Raw genomic sequence first — 18,007 nt, forward strand, 5'->3', positions numbered from 1 at the left:
CTAGGAACTGTCCAGGCATTCGCCTTAGTGCTGAGAATCGAAAGCAACGGTAAACCATTCTTAGGACAGCCGACTGTTGGGACCAGCCGTTATGTCTAGCCCTGTCCCATCTCCCGAATGCAGGGGCGTAGAGCCACGGTAGAGCCGTGGTCACCCCTCCTCTGCTCGGTTGGCAGGTCGGTGTGCAGAGCTGTTGGGCCACGGTCCAGTCTTGGCCACTTGTGGGCCAAAGACCCACTGTGCATTCACTGACCGCCATGATGACGTTGGTACACAGCTATATCTATCCCAATGTTGTCGAACTGAGTCAGACATCTTTCCATATACACATTGAGAAACAATGCAAGGATGGCAAACATTCTTGCACTGTTTAGTGAAAAATACTTTCTTTCATTGAACTGAATATTTTTTTTCCCCATTCTAGTGTATGAAAACAGAGAGATATAAGCAGACACTAAAGCACATTATCTGGTAACCGTGAGCGTTAAAGCATGAAGTTACTGTCCTAGACGTTCCTCCCGCGGTTCCAGTCTCATTCGTGGGGAATATTTTTACCATCAGAATGATGACTGGCAGGGTAACCGAGGTGGTTTCTACAATTTCTAATCATTAGATTGCGTGCCCAAAGCCTGGATTAAATTCCTAACTTTTACGCAGTGCTCATATGGACTGGGGCCATATGACGTTGTTCATGTTGATTCGTCCATCGGATGGAGACGTAACTACTTCAGTAGACTCCTTGGTGCCTATCCCTTCCTACTATAATATATCACGGCATTCATTTCAATTCTCGATCATCAAAGGCTGTATGAATTTTGGGTGTTAAATCAATTTGTTTTTAAATGCAACGCACTAAAACTCCACAGGGAAGACGAATAGAGTAAACAAACGTAAAACTGGCAAAGATAAAATGTACAGTAACAAAGACAAAAAATTGAAGCTAAAACGATGCGTTTGGATAAAGATGAGTTGAGTGCTGTAGTGGTTAGTGTGATTAACTACCAAACCCAGAGGCCGGGGTTCGATTCCCAGCTCTCCCACGAAATTTGAAAAAAGGTATGATGGCTGGAACGGGGCCACTCAGCCGCGGGAGGTTAGCTGAGTAGATGCGGTTTCGATTCCCACCTCAGCCGTCCTCGAAGCGGTTTTTCGTGGTTTCCCACTTCTCCTCCAGGCAAATGCCGGAATGGTACCTCACTTAAGGCCACGGCCACTTCCTTCCCTCTTCCTTGTCTATCCCTTCCAATATTCCCATTCCCCCACAATGCCCCTGTTCAGCATAGCAGGTGAGGCCACCTGGGTGGGCACTGGTCCTCCACCCCAGTTGTTTACTCTTTCGAAAGTCTCTACCTCCAGGACACTGCCCTTGAGGCGGTAGAGGTGTGATTCCTCGCTGAGTTCGAGGGAATAACCAACCCTGGAGGGTAAACATATTAAGATAGAAAGAAGGGTAAGTTGCAGGAAAGATAGAGATATGACTCTAAATTCGCAGGGATCTATGGGTAACATATGAATGTCAGAAGACGCAGAGTAAATGAGACTGAATGAGTAAATCATATGAGATGAGGCACCATGGCTACCCTTCACGCACTTTCAACATTAGGCCAGCTGCTTACAATGAACAACAAATCGCTTTTTGCTAGAAATGTTATCTTGCTTGTACCGGCTTCAGACAGCGTCTGGCAGTAATTCCTCACGATTACAGAACAGGTGTTATCTGATCAAGTTTTAAAAATATTCTACTCTATTGACCAGAATGAATGATTACCTTCAGTGAATTGCTTCTAAAACTCGAAAACGGTGAACTCGGTCAAATGGCGTTAGTGAGATTCTTCAAAACACTATTTCACAAAATATTGTACTATATCCACTTGGTTCTTCTATTTGTCCAAGTAAGAGTTCAACTTTTCAAAGTAGCAATTTGTTTTTTCCTTGTTATGAATTTATTTATCTTCCATTCGAAACTTTTTAATAAACATATATTTGAACCTTGTCTCTTTCTTTCTTTTGCCGTAGTAAGGTTGGTTTAGTTGGGTGTATAAATTGCATAGGGCAGAAGGAATCCAACTTCGAACAGTTTATTGTTTGCTCCGATCTACTATTTATCGGACCCGAATACTTTTCCACTATGAGTAAGTCACCACCATAAACATTAAAGTTGAGATATATTTTCCCACTTCAGTGTTTTTTTACAGTTGATCCATTACTACAAATATAAATACCACCTTCAGAAAATTTAAATAATAGTGATAATGGTCGGAGCTTGCGGTGCCGTATCTCGTCACCTTGTCACCACATGGTAGCGCTTCCATTTTCCAATGAAGCATATCCCCGAAATTGCGACTCTCGTCCTCTGAGGCTCCATCAAGCACTTGAGACACTACCTCTATAGCTACAGTTTTGAAAAGCCGCACTAATTATACTGTTCCTTTATAATTTAGAGTTTCCTTCAATTAATATAACTGTACGGAAAATTTGATATGTTTTACCTTATACTTAGTGGCAGCTTGTAAATACAGGAGATTGCTCCTAAATAAATGAAATGTATAGCATTCTCAAGAGTACACAGATCTATAGACGTCAACGTACAACTCCGAGCTACAACTGCACTCAATATGATTTGTAATGAAATACTACAACACCTGTTTGCATTCCATTCGAATGCGGCATGAAACCCGGAAAGTGTAATTTCTATTCATAAGATATATTAATAGTCTATTTCGAATTTCCAGTTACTTTACAGATAGTAACCTCGACTGTCGAAGACAGGCTTACGTAGTAGTCATTTTATAAATGACAACAAATGGATACCAACATAAATGTCAATAAGAAGACAGCTAAATTCAGAATAGACCCATTTATTAGCTTTCAAACGTGATAACATTTTTTTCCTACATTTATCCATAGCATTTTAGAAGATAAAGGAGTTAATTTTGCATTTGCAGCACTTTTAGTTCTAAATCTTCTAAATTAATGTGACCATGAATATTTTGGAATGGATTTTAATGGGTTGACCGCTGCGAGTATTTCAAATGTTCGGGCGTGTAATTTTTGGTACATTCTATTTTAATTGAGTTGTTTCTTTATCAAGTATAATAGTGTTATCATATGCTTTCTTCTTCAGGTAATTTATAAATTAATTACTCAAAGTTAGTGTCGGTAGACTTAAGAGCCTAACAGTGTAACTGTTCCCTCTGGTCAACAAAAACACTTGGGGAGATGAAAGTTATTATCTTGGGACACATAAATATTAAATAAACTATTTGTGGCTTGCCCGCAAATTGCCACGCAAATAGAAACAATTAGCATTCCATGGTTCCCCATTTCTCTATGTAATGTTTGGGCGCCATGGTTACAGTTTTAAATAAAACTGTAAACCAAAATTTATATTTACTAGCATAGAGACTTATACTTAAATCACAGGGGTAGGATTTTAAATAATTAACCATTAAGTATCGCTTCAGAAAGAAAATTAACGCAATATTAAATACAAATGAATTTATTATACAAAAAAATGAGATGAATCGGAAACGTTTCCTTAAAGCGTGGAGGGATTTAGAATTTACTGAATTTACTATTGCTTGCTTTATCTAATTGAAGCTCACCAATTACAGCTTTCGTTGACGTCATCTGGTTTCCGTGGTTACTCGTTCTCTTCTTCTCGATGTAGACTCTGTAGACTACGTAGTAGTCATTTTATAAATGACAACAAATGGATACCAATATAAATATCAATAAGAAGACAGCTAAATTCAGAATAGACCCATTTATTAGCTTTTAAACGTGATAACATTTTTTTCCTACATTTATCCATAGCATTTTAGAAGATAAAGGATATGGTACGGGCTATCTGGACTAACACTCCCTACATGCCTAGTCTTTAAAATAGACATTGGCCCTATACTTGTAATAACTGATCAGCGTTGATCGTAAGAGGAGAAAATTCAGAGATATGAATTTATCCATATTAGTAGAAATCTCAATCCAACTGAGCTATACTATTTATACGGTACAGACTTGTACCAAAATTCCGCAGACTTGAACTAAACATAGTTCTTCGTCCACAATATTTACTGAATATCACACAAGCCGTAAACTTGTTTCGTCTCTCGTAGATCCGATAACATTACCGCACCTAAGTACTGTATCGAAGCGATAATACATTGTACAAAAATAACTATGTCGCGGAGCGACCACACACTGTTTCAAATATCAAATCACGTCGTTCAAAGTAGATGTTCACAGTAGAAGTACTAGTGATGGAGTTTCCCTAAGTATCTCGCTGTAAGGTTGGAAGGTTGTAAGGTCGTAAGGTTGTTAGGTCCCAAGGCTCCGTTCTCGTGTTGAGAATCAGTATATAACCGGACTCACCCCCACTCTTGGTAACAGTTCAATCTCAAAACTCATATACAACGAATTATCTGATTCGATAGATCGAAGCATCAACTCCCCTTCTCTCCTTCCTCGACAAGTCCAGAAGGCGTGACGATGATATAGCTGACCAGCTTTGCAAGCCTCGCCCACGGGTCGCTGTTTACTAGCCTTGGTCATAAAATAAACCCATGACTAACGCAAAATCCCAAGCTTCAAGAATAACCCTCCGTATACACAAACATGAGATGAAATGAAAACAACTATGTCTCAACATATTGACCGTATTTACAACATAATGAATTCTTATCCTACATAATATAATAATGTAAATACTAAAACGATGTTATCATATATACAATATGATTCCATAAAACCTTGAATACAAATGATTGACGTTGAATAAATATGTTATTAAAAATAATCGCCGATGGCGGATAAACTTGATATCAAATGATATCGCGTAAAATGATATTATATAAAATTAGTAAGGCTGGAGAAGCCTGGACGGTTACAACAGTTATAAATTAACTGATTCAAAACTGAAGAAATATGGTTTCAGATATTACAAAAAACAGGCTTGTAATCTTTCTTTTCAGAAGTTCCATATTCTTTAATATGTATTTGAGCGTGGACGCCTTTATCAAAATATACGGATGATATGTACAAGCACGGTAGTCGAATTTTAGGTAGTTTAATATTTCCAATGTGCAACACTCTCTCGTTATATTGCTGTGGTTTAAGATTATCATCAGAGACTGTTCTTTGTCAACAGATACCTTACTTAATTTATTTGGTGAAATTTTGGTTCTTGAAAATATCAGTTCGCAAACCTCAGTCACTGCATTCCACCGACGGGGTAATGTAAATGTGTTAACATGTTGATCCTCCTACCTTCTCTTAAATCTTGCCATATGCTGTAGATGAATTGGTTTTGCATCATTAATTACTTTCGAAATGCTTTGCGCTCGTTTATAATTTCAGTTCCCAAAAAGGAATAGGATAGCAGTTTCCATACCGGGTGATTTGTCTGCGCTGTTCTGGTCACGGAGGTACGAGCTTTTATTCGGGAGGTGTTGGGTTCGAATTGACATTGTAACATCATTCCTGAAGATGGTTTTCAGTGGTCTCACACATCCACACAAGGCAAATGCTGGGGGTGTACCTTAACATAACGGCTCCAACCTTCCAAATACTGGCCTTTTCCCATCCTTTCGTTACCGAACACCTGCTTGGCAGTGCGACTTTAAGTCAACATAAAAAATGTTTCATCTTGGTCACAGTCACTCTCTTCCCAACGTAAGCATAAATTAAAGGATGAATTCAAATATAGAGTACGTAATAACTATCACAATAACCTATGTCTCCGTAACAATACCATCATTAAACAATTTATCTGGTACGTTTTCCATTCGCACTAAGCAAATTCGATGGTTAACCCTAACTGTAAATTCAGAAGGTCTTGAATATTCTGATCTGCACGAAATTTCTCTTACATGAAAAACAGCAAACGCTGTTGATATAATGGATTCTGAGTGTCCTGCTCAATATGTAATTTAGTTCGATGAATCTTTGTAGTTATTTTAGGACATAACATTCCAATTACCTAACTTCAGCCTCAGATGTCAAGTGTCATTGGAAATAATTTTAGAATTATGAAATAATGTGGGAGAAGGAATGTTGAGTTCAACATTATTCCAATCTCGCTATGGATGCGTGAATATTTTATATTTCAATCCTACCCTTTCTACCTTCATTGTCTTATCATGATTCATGGATTCAATAATCCATTAATGATGTATGCAACAACGAGTACGTACTAAGGGAAAAAAGAATTAATTTAATCATCATGTCGGCACTATGACATCAGTGTAATCAGCTACAAATGGTGCTTTCTGAACCACCCAGAATATCATAACCATGCTAATTAATATTATGTCAATATATAATGATAGGGCAGCGATATAATGAAATTAAACTACTGTTATCACTGACTACTCGCATAATTTCACTAAACACATTTAATTACACAGGTATCATATACACAGTAATCCACAATTGATCTGTTGAACGGTATCTGTACCAAACTCGACTCGTTCCGCCTCGTACACAAGTCATAACAGCCAGCATGATAACAACAATGATCTGAACAGTATCGCTGTTTATAAACAGGGTGTCCCGCTTGAATGTATAATAAAATATAAAATTAATGTCTTGAGTAGTAATAGAGATAATATTTGGTGGTTTTGTTCTACAACTATAGAAAGACAAATTTTTTACATATCTGATACACCTAGATATGGGTGCCATTAATAGCACGACAGACGCCGAAACTGTATTCCACCTCTCTCCGTTTTGTTATATTGCAGATGTGGCGTTTGCGATAGCTGCTCGAATGATGCATTTAAATATCAAAACTGTATTTAACGTGTGAATTTTTAATTAAGTGACCATTCCAATATACAGATGCCCTGCGAGATAGTGTCATGTCTGTTCCTTTTCTTTGAAGGCTGAGCAGGTCAGGTGGCTGCAAAAAACAGCACGCTAGCTGTCCGTTAGGCTTGTACATCGACGTGCTCGGCCTGAGCATCCACTGCGACCAACATGTAAGTGACGAAGATTCCGGCGTGCATAAAAATCAGAAAATGGCACAGACACCTTCGGATAACTGGCAGATCGCTTTCGATATCGGGCATAGCATTAACCATGCCTATGTGGAGATTAGTGCAATACAGTTTAGGCGTCTGTCGCACCACTAATGATGCACATATCAAGGTGCGTTATGTATGAAAAAAAATAATTTTATCTACTTGTAGACCCAAACCACCAAAAATTAATTCTACAAGTATTACATCTCACGATTATAATTTTAATGTTATTATACATTCAAGCCGTATTCTGTATAATCCTGGCCAAAGTTCCATGTGATCCTGACGTTGTCACAAGATCTTACTACCACAAGATATCCAGAAAGTTCTAGAATGAATATACAAACGTCCATGACTAATTATTATTCCAGTGTTCACTTGAATCAGCAAAACCCATATCAATCTGAATTTGCCACAACGTCATACAACTACAATATCCAGAGGTTCAAGACATGATATACAGACGTCTTTGGTAATTTATTGTTCCAAAATTCTACTGAATTAACACAAGCAAACATAGAAGTTTCCTTAACATTCTATAAACTCATATGAATTGTTTACAAACAGTATTATATACTGAACCCATGACCTTTGAGTCATAAGGGGTCAGAGTCCTAAATTCATTACATGAGTCACCATTTAATTCCAGCGCACAAGGTCACAAGGAGACATAGTTACATTTTTATTTCTGACCAGAGACGGCACGTGGAAAGCAGGTGCGATATTCTCATTCCCACGCAACAGAAATTACGTCACCCAAATGTGTAAAATGTGCAGGGATACAAACTAATCTGGCGCGGAACTATTTTATCTGAAATTCCGTCTTAAGGGGAACTGGCGACGAAACCGCCGTGGTACACATCAGGAGGTCGTAAGTGAAACAATTTGGTTGATAATGTTAAAGACTTTAGGCCGCTAAGTGACCCAATAAGTAAATTAACCGAAATGAAGCGCCTGTCTGTTCAAACTCCGATACATCGAAGAAAATATGGTGTCTAGCTTATGGGTTAATTTAAAAACTCAAATTTCTTAAGAGAAACCCTTAATGCTTATCATCAGCAACGCTACTAAGCTAAACAATTATGTGTTATTTCATTATCAGCCATAATTACATTTTCTGTGAGGAAAAACTGTGTCAGTACACTTTTGGCGGTAAATGTAAATGGCATGGGAGTGGGAGAAAAATGTATAAAACCAAGCCGCGCCTTTTGCGACCGCCCATTTTGTCCACTGAATTTGAGGCGACTCCACGCATTTCAGAATAGCATTGTAAACCAGCGTTGGGAAGACTAAGTCCCAAAAGGGAAGATAGGTTTAGCCAAAGGTGGCTGGAACATCGTCTCCAAGTCTCGTCTCCAAGTCCATCGTCTCGACGGTATTCCATATGTGAAATCAATATTCATATTCAGGTTCAGGCAACAGATTGTCATTCTAATATCGAAAACCTGCACTTGAATTAGCAAATATCATTGTTGTATTATAAAATATTGGTGTGCGGATTGGTCGTTCGACAAACTGTTCGGTCCGTGCAGGGAAGTAACGTGTGAACGGCATTTATATTTTTATATGTCAATATTTTCAGATAAATGGTGTAAAATAATCAGTATAAAACATTACACCCAGGATAGGAATGCTGATGAAAGTAAAAGTATATTTTGTAAAGCCACTAATTGTTGGGATGGCTAGATAAAAGATTGAGAGGGGCTGGTGGCCCTGTAACGATGCAAGGACACGCACGACTTCCAGGTATGTAAGCTACATTTCGTCAAGTGCGTTTGTTTATTTCATTATGTGACAATTTTATTTGTGTCTCTGTGACGTAATTTGTTCACCATTTTATATCGTGGAAATGTCAGAAGTACGAGACGAAAAGTCATTTTATATTTCTTGGATAATCGGTAGAGCCGCGAAACTAGCGTATGAAATGTTGTACAATAGTAGATTTGATGGTTGTAAAAACGAACGTAGTGCGTAGAGCGGGAAATCATTTCCGCACGTTTATTACTATATGTGTTGCTTGCCCATGTTAAGATATTAATTTATCATGAGATTTTGTTCAGCGTAAAGTTGCAATTTTGTGTAGTATGATGGAACACCAGCTGTTGCGGAGCGTGCTTCGTAGTGTGGTCGGAGCCGTAGAATTTGTCAAGGAATGTACGAGGCGAAACTGGCGTGTGATTTGTGGAAGGGAAGTGTTACTCCAAATGTCCATTAAAATATATTTAGGATTGGTGAGGAGGAAGTAGCGGTAAGATTTTGTAAGTCAAGTTGTGAGATTGGGTTTGATTTTTTTTGGTCAGACTCAGATATACAAGGAGAGATAGTTTGTAACAGATTGTTTTATGTAACAGCATAATGGATTTCGTAAGAGAGATATTCCGTATTATTGTCATGTAGAGAATTTGAGATAGCAAGTCTTGCAGAGTTAGGAGGAAATGTAGCTCACGTGGTTGAAATCATGTAGTGTTAAAGTGATATTTGTTGCCGGGATTGTTCATTGTACGAAACCGAAAGATGTATTTGTCTAATTTAATGGTTTGGGAATAGGGCCATTCCGTAGTTAGGATCCCACGTGAAACCGTAGGACGTGGTGGCTAGCAATATTTCAAGTGACGTTTGAAATAAAATCTTTTCGCATATTCTGTATTGGCTAAGTATTGTATTTCACGCGAGTTGCAAACGAGGCGAGATTTCAATTTGATACACTTAGAAAAGATCACGTGTTTGCTTTCATAGAGGTCACGAGAAGGGTCTTCCTTCCAGGTAGACTACCTGTTTCGGCGAGCGAGCCAGCTCATTTGTCAGAAAGGAATTGTAACTGAGATTTTGTCATTTGTAACAAATGTTTGAAAATATATTTCACTACCTAAGAAGAGAATCGTTTGGTAGAGGAATTTAGATTCATTATAGGTGCGATGGGAATGATACGATGATGTGTTATATTGTAAATAACCATTTTCAGGGGTATAACAAATTGAGATTCTATAGTAATATTACTTCGTGTTGTTGAAGATTGTCCAAGGTCTTGCGATTATTTTATTTGAATGTCACGATAGCTTGTAAATCCATAGAGTTCGTGATATATGAGGTGGTGTTGTTGTTGGTTTCCAAGGCACAAGTGTAGGTTCGTGTGGTATGAGTTCATCCCTGTGGAGCACATGGTGAGTCAGTAGTCCATCCACACTAGAGTATGGGTGAGGTGAATTACGACACTTGAGTCTCATCAGTATGAAATCTTATCGGAAGGAGGTAGGAGAATTAGTCCGAGGGATAACTGTAGACGGTATAAGAGTTTAACATGGGTTGTTTGGTTTCGCGTTTCGTGTAATGTATGTAAATTATAGGACTTAAGGTTAGGATTATCCAAGCTAGTGTCTTAATATATACTAGCGAATGTACCCGTGCTTCGCTACGGTATTCTACATTGTATTCGAATATCGAAGTAAATAGTGTACATGCAGTAAATAAGATAGTTTTAAATTTGCATGTCTCTTAGCGTTATCCGGGAAAGAGCATGGGGAGGTCCCCGTACGTTGTTTCCAATGTAAAGTGTTTGTTATGGATTTGTGATATAACGGCATGCTCACTTGCCTACTGCCATTCACAATCGAGTTGGGAAGTTTACATTATAATTGCAGGCCCCATTGCCTACTACGCGGACAGAATCGATTTGGGGAGTTTTCGTTAAAATGGCAGCCCCCTTTCCTACTTCCAGACAGATTACAGTTGAGGAGTTTTTATTATAATGGCAGGCAATTACTCTACTATCACTCGAAATTGAGTTGTGCAGTTATCATTATAATGCCAGGCCCATTTTCCTACTTCCAGCCAACTTACTGCCAGTCACACCAAGTTGGTGAGTGTCCATCAAAATAGCAGGCCACTATGCCTAATGCCAGTCACATTTTAGATGAGGACATTTCTTTATAATGGGGGGCAACCTTGCCTACTGCCAAACACAATCGGGTAGGGGAGTTTTAAACAAAACTGCATGCTCACTTGCCTTCTGCAAGTCAAATCGAGAAGTGAACTATTCATTACAGTTGTAGGCCTTCCTTACCAATGACAGTTACACAGGAGTTGGAGAAGGAACCCTTTCATAATGCCAGTCAAAGTCGGTGTGGGAAGTACTGATTACAATAGCAGACCCACCCTTTCTCGATCGCTACAAATCGACATCAGTGAATATATATAGATCGACATACGAAAGTATATGCGTGTTTACAATATTGAAGAACTTCATTTACAGATTAACTGCTACTAAACGTACGTCATATCGACAAAGGATTATACCATAAGACACGCCGGATTTAGTGGCCTAAATGGCTGGTCCTATGATATGTCATCTATTCTTGGGTCATATTGAGTTAGAAATGTGAAACAGGGTAACGTTTTTGTAAGATTATCTCACATTGCATTACTTTTCGGATAATTATGTGACAGCTACATACATAGCATTTGGCTCATATATGGCTACTGGGTGAGCCAATTTTCGTGAAGAGTTTGATGATTCTGTATTTCATATAAGTAATCGAAAGTATGAATTATGCATGTGAAATTTCCAAATTGACTTAACATCGATTAATAGAGAAAAATCAAACGTAAAAGGGATACAGATACGGCAAAAAGTCATAAGACCAAGGTTGTAGATCATTCCAAATTGAACGGAGATTGTGCAATCTGTTATGTGATAGGAATTTCCGAAGGTCTGCACGATCATTAAAACTGCCTGCATATTTCGATATTCTTCGGGGATAAAAAGTGAAAAATTTAATGATCTTGGATGTTTTCCGTTCGTTACAGGCTAAAACGTACACTTTTGTCAAATTTCAATTATCTTGTTTTTCTTCTGGCAGATTATGCCGCAATCTGGATTTTGGGTGAGGCGGGGAAAAATTAGGACTTTCAGGAAACTAAACCAAAAATTATGCAGATGGTCATTAGTACCCCTTAAACGGAAAGCTGTACGAAAATTTCGCCAAAATAGTCAGTGTAGAGGCACACAGTCGTTACGATTTCATTTATATAGATAAGGAATCTGCTCCATGTAAAACACCTTTTGGGCTATGTCCGCTGGACGTAACCTGCAAAACTGACCATTCATGATATCTCCCTTATTAATCCTCCTGACGAAAAAATGCACATGAAAAAAAGGTTTAGAGGTGGAATCCCATCACGTTTGGTCGATTTCCAGTCAGGTTGGTCTTGTTCTGTATATATTGTGGAAGAGCAAAATCACCCTTTCGGTTCCCTATAAACCGCCAGTCCATTCCGGAACATGAAATGTTATTTACGTTTAAAACCTACCTTTGGACAGGCGGATGATAAATATAAATTTTGGTTCGAATGTCTTCAGTAGTTTTAAAGTTGTAAGGAATACGCTTTACATGCACCCGCTCGTGAGTTAAGTCCGATGGGATTTGTACAGAAAAACGGTCCGTTAATGATATCTCCCTTATTAATCCTCGTATCGAAATGATGCACATGAGAAAAAAGGTTTAGAAATTAATATCTACCAAGGCAGGTAGATTTAAATTTACGTTGTTTGTGTATATTTTGTGGAAGTGCGAAATCACTGTTTCGGTTTCGTATAAACCCCCAGTCAGTTCAGGGATTTAGAAACAATATTTGCCCTAAAACCTATCAAGGACAGGTGTATTCTAAATATGAGTCTTGGTGGAAATACATCCAGTAGTTTGTAGCACTCGCGTACATACGGCGTAATTAAGGAAAAAAGTAATACAGTTAGGAAAGTTGAAAGTAATAGAAAATGGATTATAACTGAGGACAGCCGGATAGCGACAAATATGTAAATGCCAAGTTAATGTATTGGAAAATCAAATGCCCCTCAATAAATTATGCTAGTGTGAGTTATGGATACAATAAAGCGGTAACAGAGGAGAAATTTAGGTCCAGTGATTCCTAGGTAAACAAATAATAAGAAGATGACTAATGGTGTTATTACTTAATCTATTCGAGGGCGGTTATAACATCCAACGATATTCCGCCAATATCCCGCAGATAGGCCGACTGACGCCTCTCTTGCCTTCTACCCAAGGAACAACCACGAATTTAAAAGCATGATGAGGAAAATGGCAATACGTTACTTCCCTGCTGGCATGCAGTCAGAGACGTTGCCATGGTAATCTGTAGGTTCGTTGTCGGTCTGTCGGTCACTCAATGCAGAGCATGATACCAGCGGAAAATTGTAAATTTCTCCGTCATGTGAAGGGTAAGGTAAATTATGAACATAACAAAAGTTGTTTATAATGAAGAGGCGTTTCACATACGGTAAACTAAGTTTAGAGAAAATCAATAGTATAAGAGAAAATGGACCCCCGTCTATTCAAAAATTTTAAATTAATATGAATATCGAAACCTTTCCCGGGATGAGTATACTCTAAATATGAAGTTTGGTTGTGATCTATCCAGCCGTTTCGACGTGATGGTGGTAAAACCATTCTGGTTTTCGTATAAACCCCCCGTGTATTCAAAGATTTTAAAATGATATGCATATCGAAACCTTCCCCGGGATGAGTATACTCTAAATATGATGTTTGGTTGAGATCTATCCAGCCGTTTCGACGTGATGGTGGAAAAACCATTCTGGTTTTCCTATAAACCCCCATCTGTTTAGAGATTTTGAAATGATATGCATATCGAAACCTTCCCCGGGACGAGTATACTCTAGATATGAAGTTTGGTTAAGATCTATTCAGCCGTTTCGACGTGATGGTGGAAAAACCATTCTGGTTTTCCTGTTCAGAGATTTTAAAATGATACGCATATCGAAACCTTCCCCGGGATGAGTATACTCAAAATATGAAGTTTGGTTTAGATCTATCGAGCCGTTTCGACGTGATGGTGGAACAGACAAACAGACAGACAAACAGACAAACGGACACGAAACGTAAAAACCACCGATTCGGTCTTGAGTTGACCTAAAACGGATAAATATCTGAAAAATTGGCAAAACAAACGAAATTACAGACAGCGGACCCCCTACAATTTTATTTATATATATTAGTGTTATAACGTAAACTTGTTAACTGACATCATGAAATAAACAAATGGTACCGGTAGTTAGGACCATGTCTTTCGTATTGCAGTTGGGAAACAAGAAAGCTACGATAATAATGATAGATATATATTTTTATTTAAAGGAATATTTCTGGTAAACATGTCCACGTGACAATGCAAATTTAATTGAAACAGTTAGGGAGTTTGAAGAAACCATTTCGACCGGGATACACAAATTTGTTGTTAATCAGAATTATGAGATTACTTCATTTATAAATTTATTAAATTCAGTGAAACGTTATTTTGAGAATTAGCTTAAAACCAAGTGACTCACTTGAAAATGTATTCCGGAAATTTTATTTTATTTTCTGAGAAATTTCAACTTATTAACGCAACGATTAAGGGGACATATCCGATAGCAACGGATTTTACTGTATTGTCACAAGTGTTGTGAGCGTTTCTGTTGTTATTTTTGGTTTTGAATCGTTCAGCACCAGATGTGCTGTGTGATTTACTAACGTGGAAACCTTGACCATCAACTACTTTCACTTAATTGTGTTCAGCCTTCAGCATTGAAATTTGGATAGTCACGGGGTCATCAGGGCCAGTGACTTAGATTTGGGCCATCTGTCATTATAGCATCATTATTCTTGCGGTCATCATCCACAATGACTTTAACGTAAATCACAATGTTAGATGTCGGTCCATGACATAGTCGTAGGTCACATCGATTCAATTAAGGGTCCATCCCGTACAACCGCTCTGTGGCACATACCGATTGGACAGCCTTAATTATATGAAGAGTCCAGAGCTCGTGTTACGGGGGCTGAATTATCACGAATCATTATGGTGATGGTGATTACATGCGTCAGTTCACCTTCCGAAAGCAGAGGGTGGATTTTTATGAAATGGGGTGCAAATATTTTGAGTACAGTACAGTACTTGCAAATGTGAAATGCTTAATAATGTAATATAACATGGTATCTGCCTGTTTCTCTCTAAATACAACCACAATTTCAGTACCAACTGAGCTGAAGTTTGATATGGATATATCTCACCTCATGTATTGATACTGTACGCGGGCGTACTAAAATTCTTCAGTATATAACCATTTGGAAATGGTGAGCAGTAAAATATGAGTATTTATTGAACGTGTGCCTATTTTATCCACAAGAATACAAAATAATTGACTAATGGTTACTCTCATTACAAAACAAATCCCAGAAGGAGCACTTGAAGTTCGATTTTCTTTGTATGTCTAATGTTTCCATGTTTTCGATATAAAAATAATCTTGAATCAGCAAGGCTGATCAGTGTTATCCTGTACTTGGCGGGCTTCATGCGGAAATTACATCTTCCCCGGAAAGCTACAAGTGTCTCATCTATTGTAGTAAACATTCCAATTGAAAAGTTGTTCTAACAATGCTCCGAAAAAAACTGAAAAATTAACGAATCGGGGCTAAATGGTCCAATGTTTTTCTTTCTCGACGTGTCTCAAAATCATCGAATCGTAAAGCGCGACATACAAATCGAAACCGTTGTAACGACATTGTCGCCCAGAAGATTTCCATACCCGTACCATCCCGTTCCCACAATATCTCCACATTCAGCCCTCCAGCATGCAGAACACCAACCATATACATCAAACCAATTGGTGTTTTATTTAAGACATATTGGTAGATTCTGAAAATTTATGTTCTGAAAAATTACTGGTTAGTTTCTCTATATACTTGTTTGTAATGTTTACTACCAAATTCAGCATGTCATCATCTATAAACGAAGACCATTATCTTAAGACTGTCCGCGCATTCTTCGCAGTCTGTTTTACAGCTGGTAGCCTTGAAGTAACGAGTACGAACGTTCACAGTTTACAACTCTTTCCTCCACCGCGTTTTATTGTCCTTACCCATAAGGTATGCACTGTTATATGTAACTGTATCAGTATTTACTATATTTTCTTCACCTGTTTCCGCTTCGCTGTCAGTATCGTCATCACTGTATATACAGAAAATCAGGATTCCTATCTTGATCATCTTCCTCTTCCTCTTCGCACGAGACATCGTCTAGGTCCTCTTCTGGCATCATCCGTATTCGTTCATTACCAGCTTCGTAATTTTCAGCCAGGGTTGTATATCTGCAAGAAAGCGCAGTCTGCATGAACATACGAAAGCAGGAGTAAAACCCTGTCAGAAGCTGAGAAACCAACCAGAAACCAATTTACCAGGGAGATGATGTTTAAATAATATCGTCGCTGGTAACGTTGGGTCTAACAGACGAAAGACTAGGAAACGTCCTCCTCACTCAACAATGACGAACTGCAGGAACTGCAGTTGGTAACAAAAGGGAACGTTGATTTGAAAGGTAGAGGGGAGCTGAAGCGTGTGCAGTGTTGCCACGTATGGGAATGCAGAGATTAAAATTTTATCTGGGTCTGGCGGACCCAACGTTACCATTGCAAGGTCAATTATTGCATAAATAGTATTGTGGAAACTAATTAACAGAGTTGTTAACTTAACTCATTTTGTTACTTTGTCAATTCAAAAAATTAGTGAAGTTGATCAACTTTATATTATTACTACTGATGGCATTGTTTATCATTATTACTTAAATATAGAGTATTGGCGAAATATTCCAAGATCAGTGGGTATATTTATTTCAAAGATCTACTTCTGAATGCGAAGAACGGAAACAATGAAATGAACACAATTAGGAGGTTATTTCAACTGCACTGAAGTGTATTTAGCACGATATTCACCTATCAGACCGAAAATTTATTTCATAGATCTGAATTCTGGAAATAACGATTGAGGTATACTGAGGAGTTTGTTACGGTCGACTGCATCGCCATTTACATTAAAGAGAATTTACCATGATGTTAAATATTAGTCTTTATATTTATTTCATAGACCTGCCTTCTGCATACGAATGTTGTAAACAACGGCCGAAACACAGTCGAACGCGTATTTTTAACTACCAACTGAATATATTACCATTTTTTATTTAGAGCGAAGGGAATTACGTTATTCCGAGAATGTATATTTATTTTATATGAGTACACGCTTACTTCTGAATGGTTTTTTTTTTTTTTTTTTTCGTGTGGCTATTTCTAGCCGGGTGCAGCCCTTGTAAGGCAGACCCCCCGATGAGGGTGGGCGGCATCTGCCATGTGTAGGTAACTGCGTGTTATTGTGGTGGAGGTAGTGTTATGTGTGGTGTGTGAGTTGCAGGAATGTTGGGGACAGCACAAACGCCCAGCCCCCGAGCCATTGGAATTAACCAATGATGGTTAAAATCCCCGACCCGGCCGGGAATCGAACCCGGGACCCTCTGAACCGAAGGTCAGTACGCTGACTATTCAGCCAACGAGTCGGACACTTCTGAATGTGAAAGATATAGACAGGCGAGTCACAGCAATAAATTCGATGAATCTAGTAGTCGTACACTCTTTTACACATGGAAAATATTTCTTTGTTGTTATTGATTTAGACTGATGTTTAGTTTATTAAACATTTGCGGTATTTCCATATGATATACGTCGCTTTTACCGTATGCTTTTAACACCTTCAGGTACATCTTAATCTTCAGTATAAATAAAAATCGTAACGACCGTGTGTCTATACATTCATTATTTGGGATAAATTTCTATACAGTTATCCGTTTCAGGTTCAATAATGGCCATCTGCATGTTTTTTAGCTTTGTTGTCAGTTTGTTTGTCTGTCCGTCTATAACTTGAAAACTACTGGATATATTTATACCAAACTTCATATTTAGAATCCACCTGTCCTTGGGTAGGTTTTAGAGCCATTATTGTTTCTAAATCTCTGAATTGACTGGGAGTTTGTACGAAACCGAAACCGTGATTTTCCACTCCCACAAAATGTACACAACCAAACTTAATGGAAATCTACCTGCCTTAAGGGAAATCAATTTCTAAACCTTTCTTCTCATGTGCATCATTTCGATACGA

Source organism: Anabrus simplex, chromosome 1, assembly GCF_040414725.1.
Source record: "Anabrus simplex isolate iqAnaSimp1 chromosome 1, ASM4041472v1, whole genome shotgun sequence".
Classification (NCBI taxonomy): domain Eukaryota; kingdom Metazoa; phylum Arthropoda; class Insecta; order Orthoptera; family Tettigoniidae; genus Anabrus; species Anabrus simplex.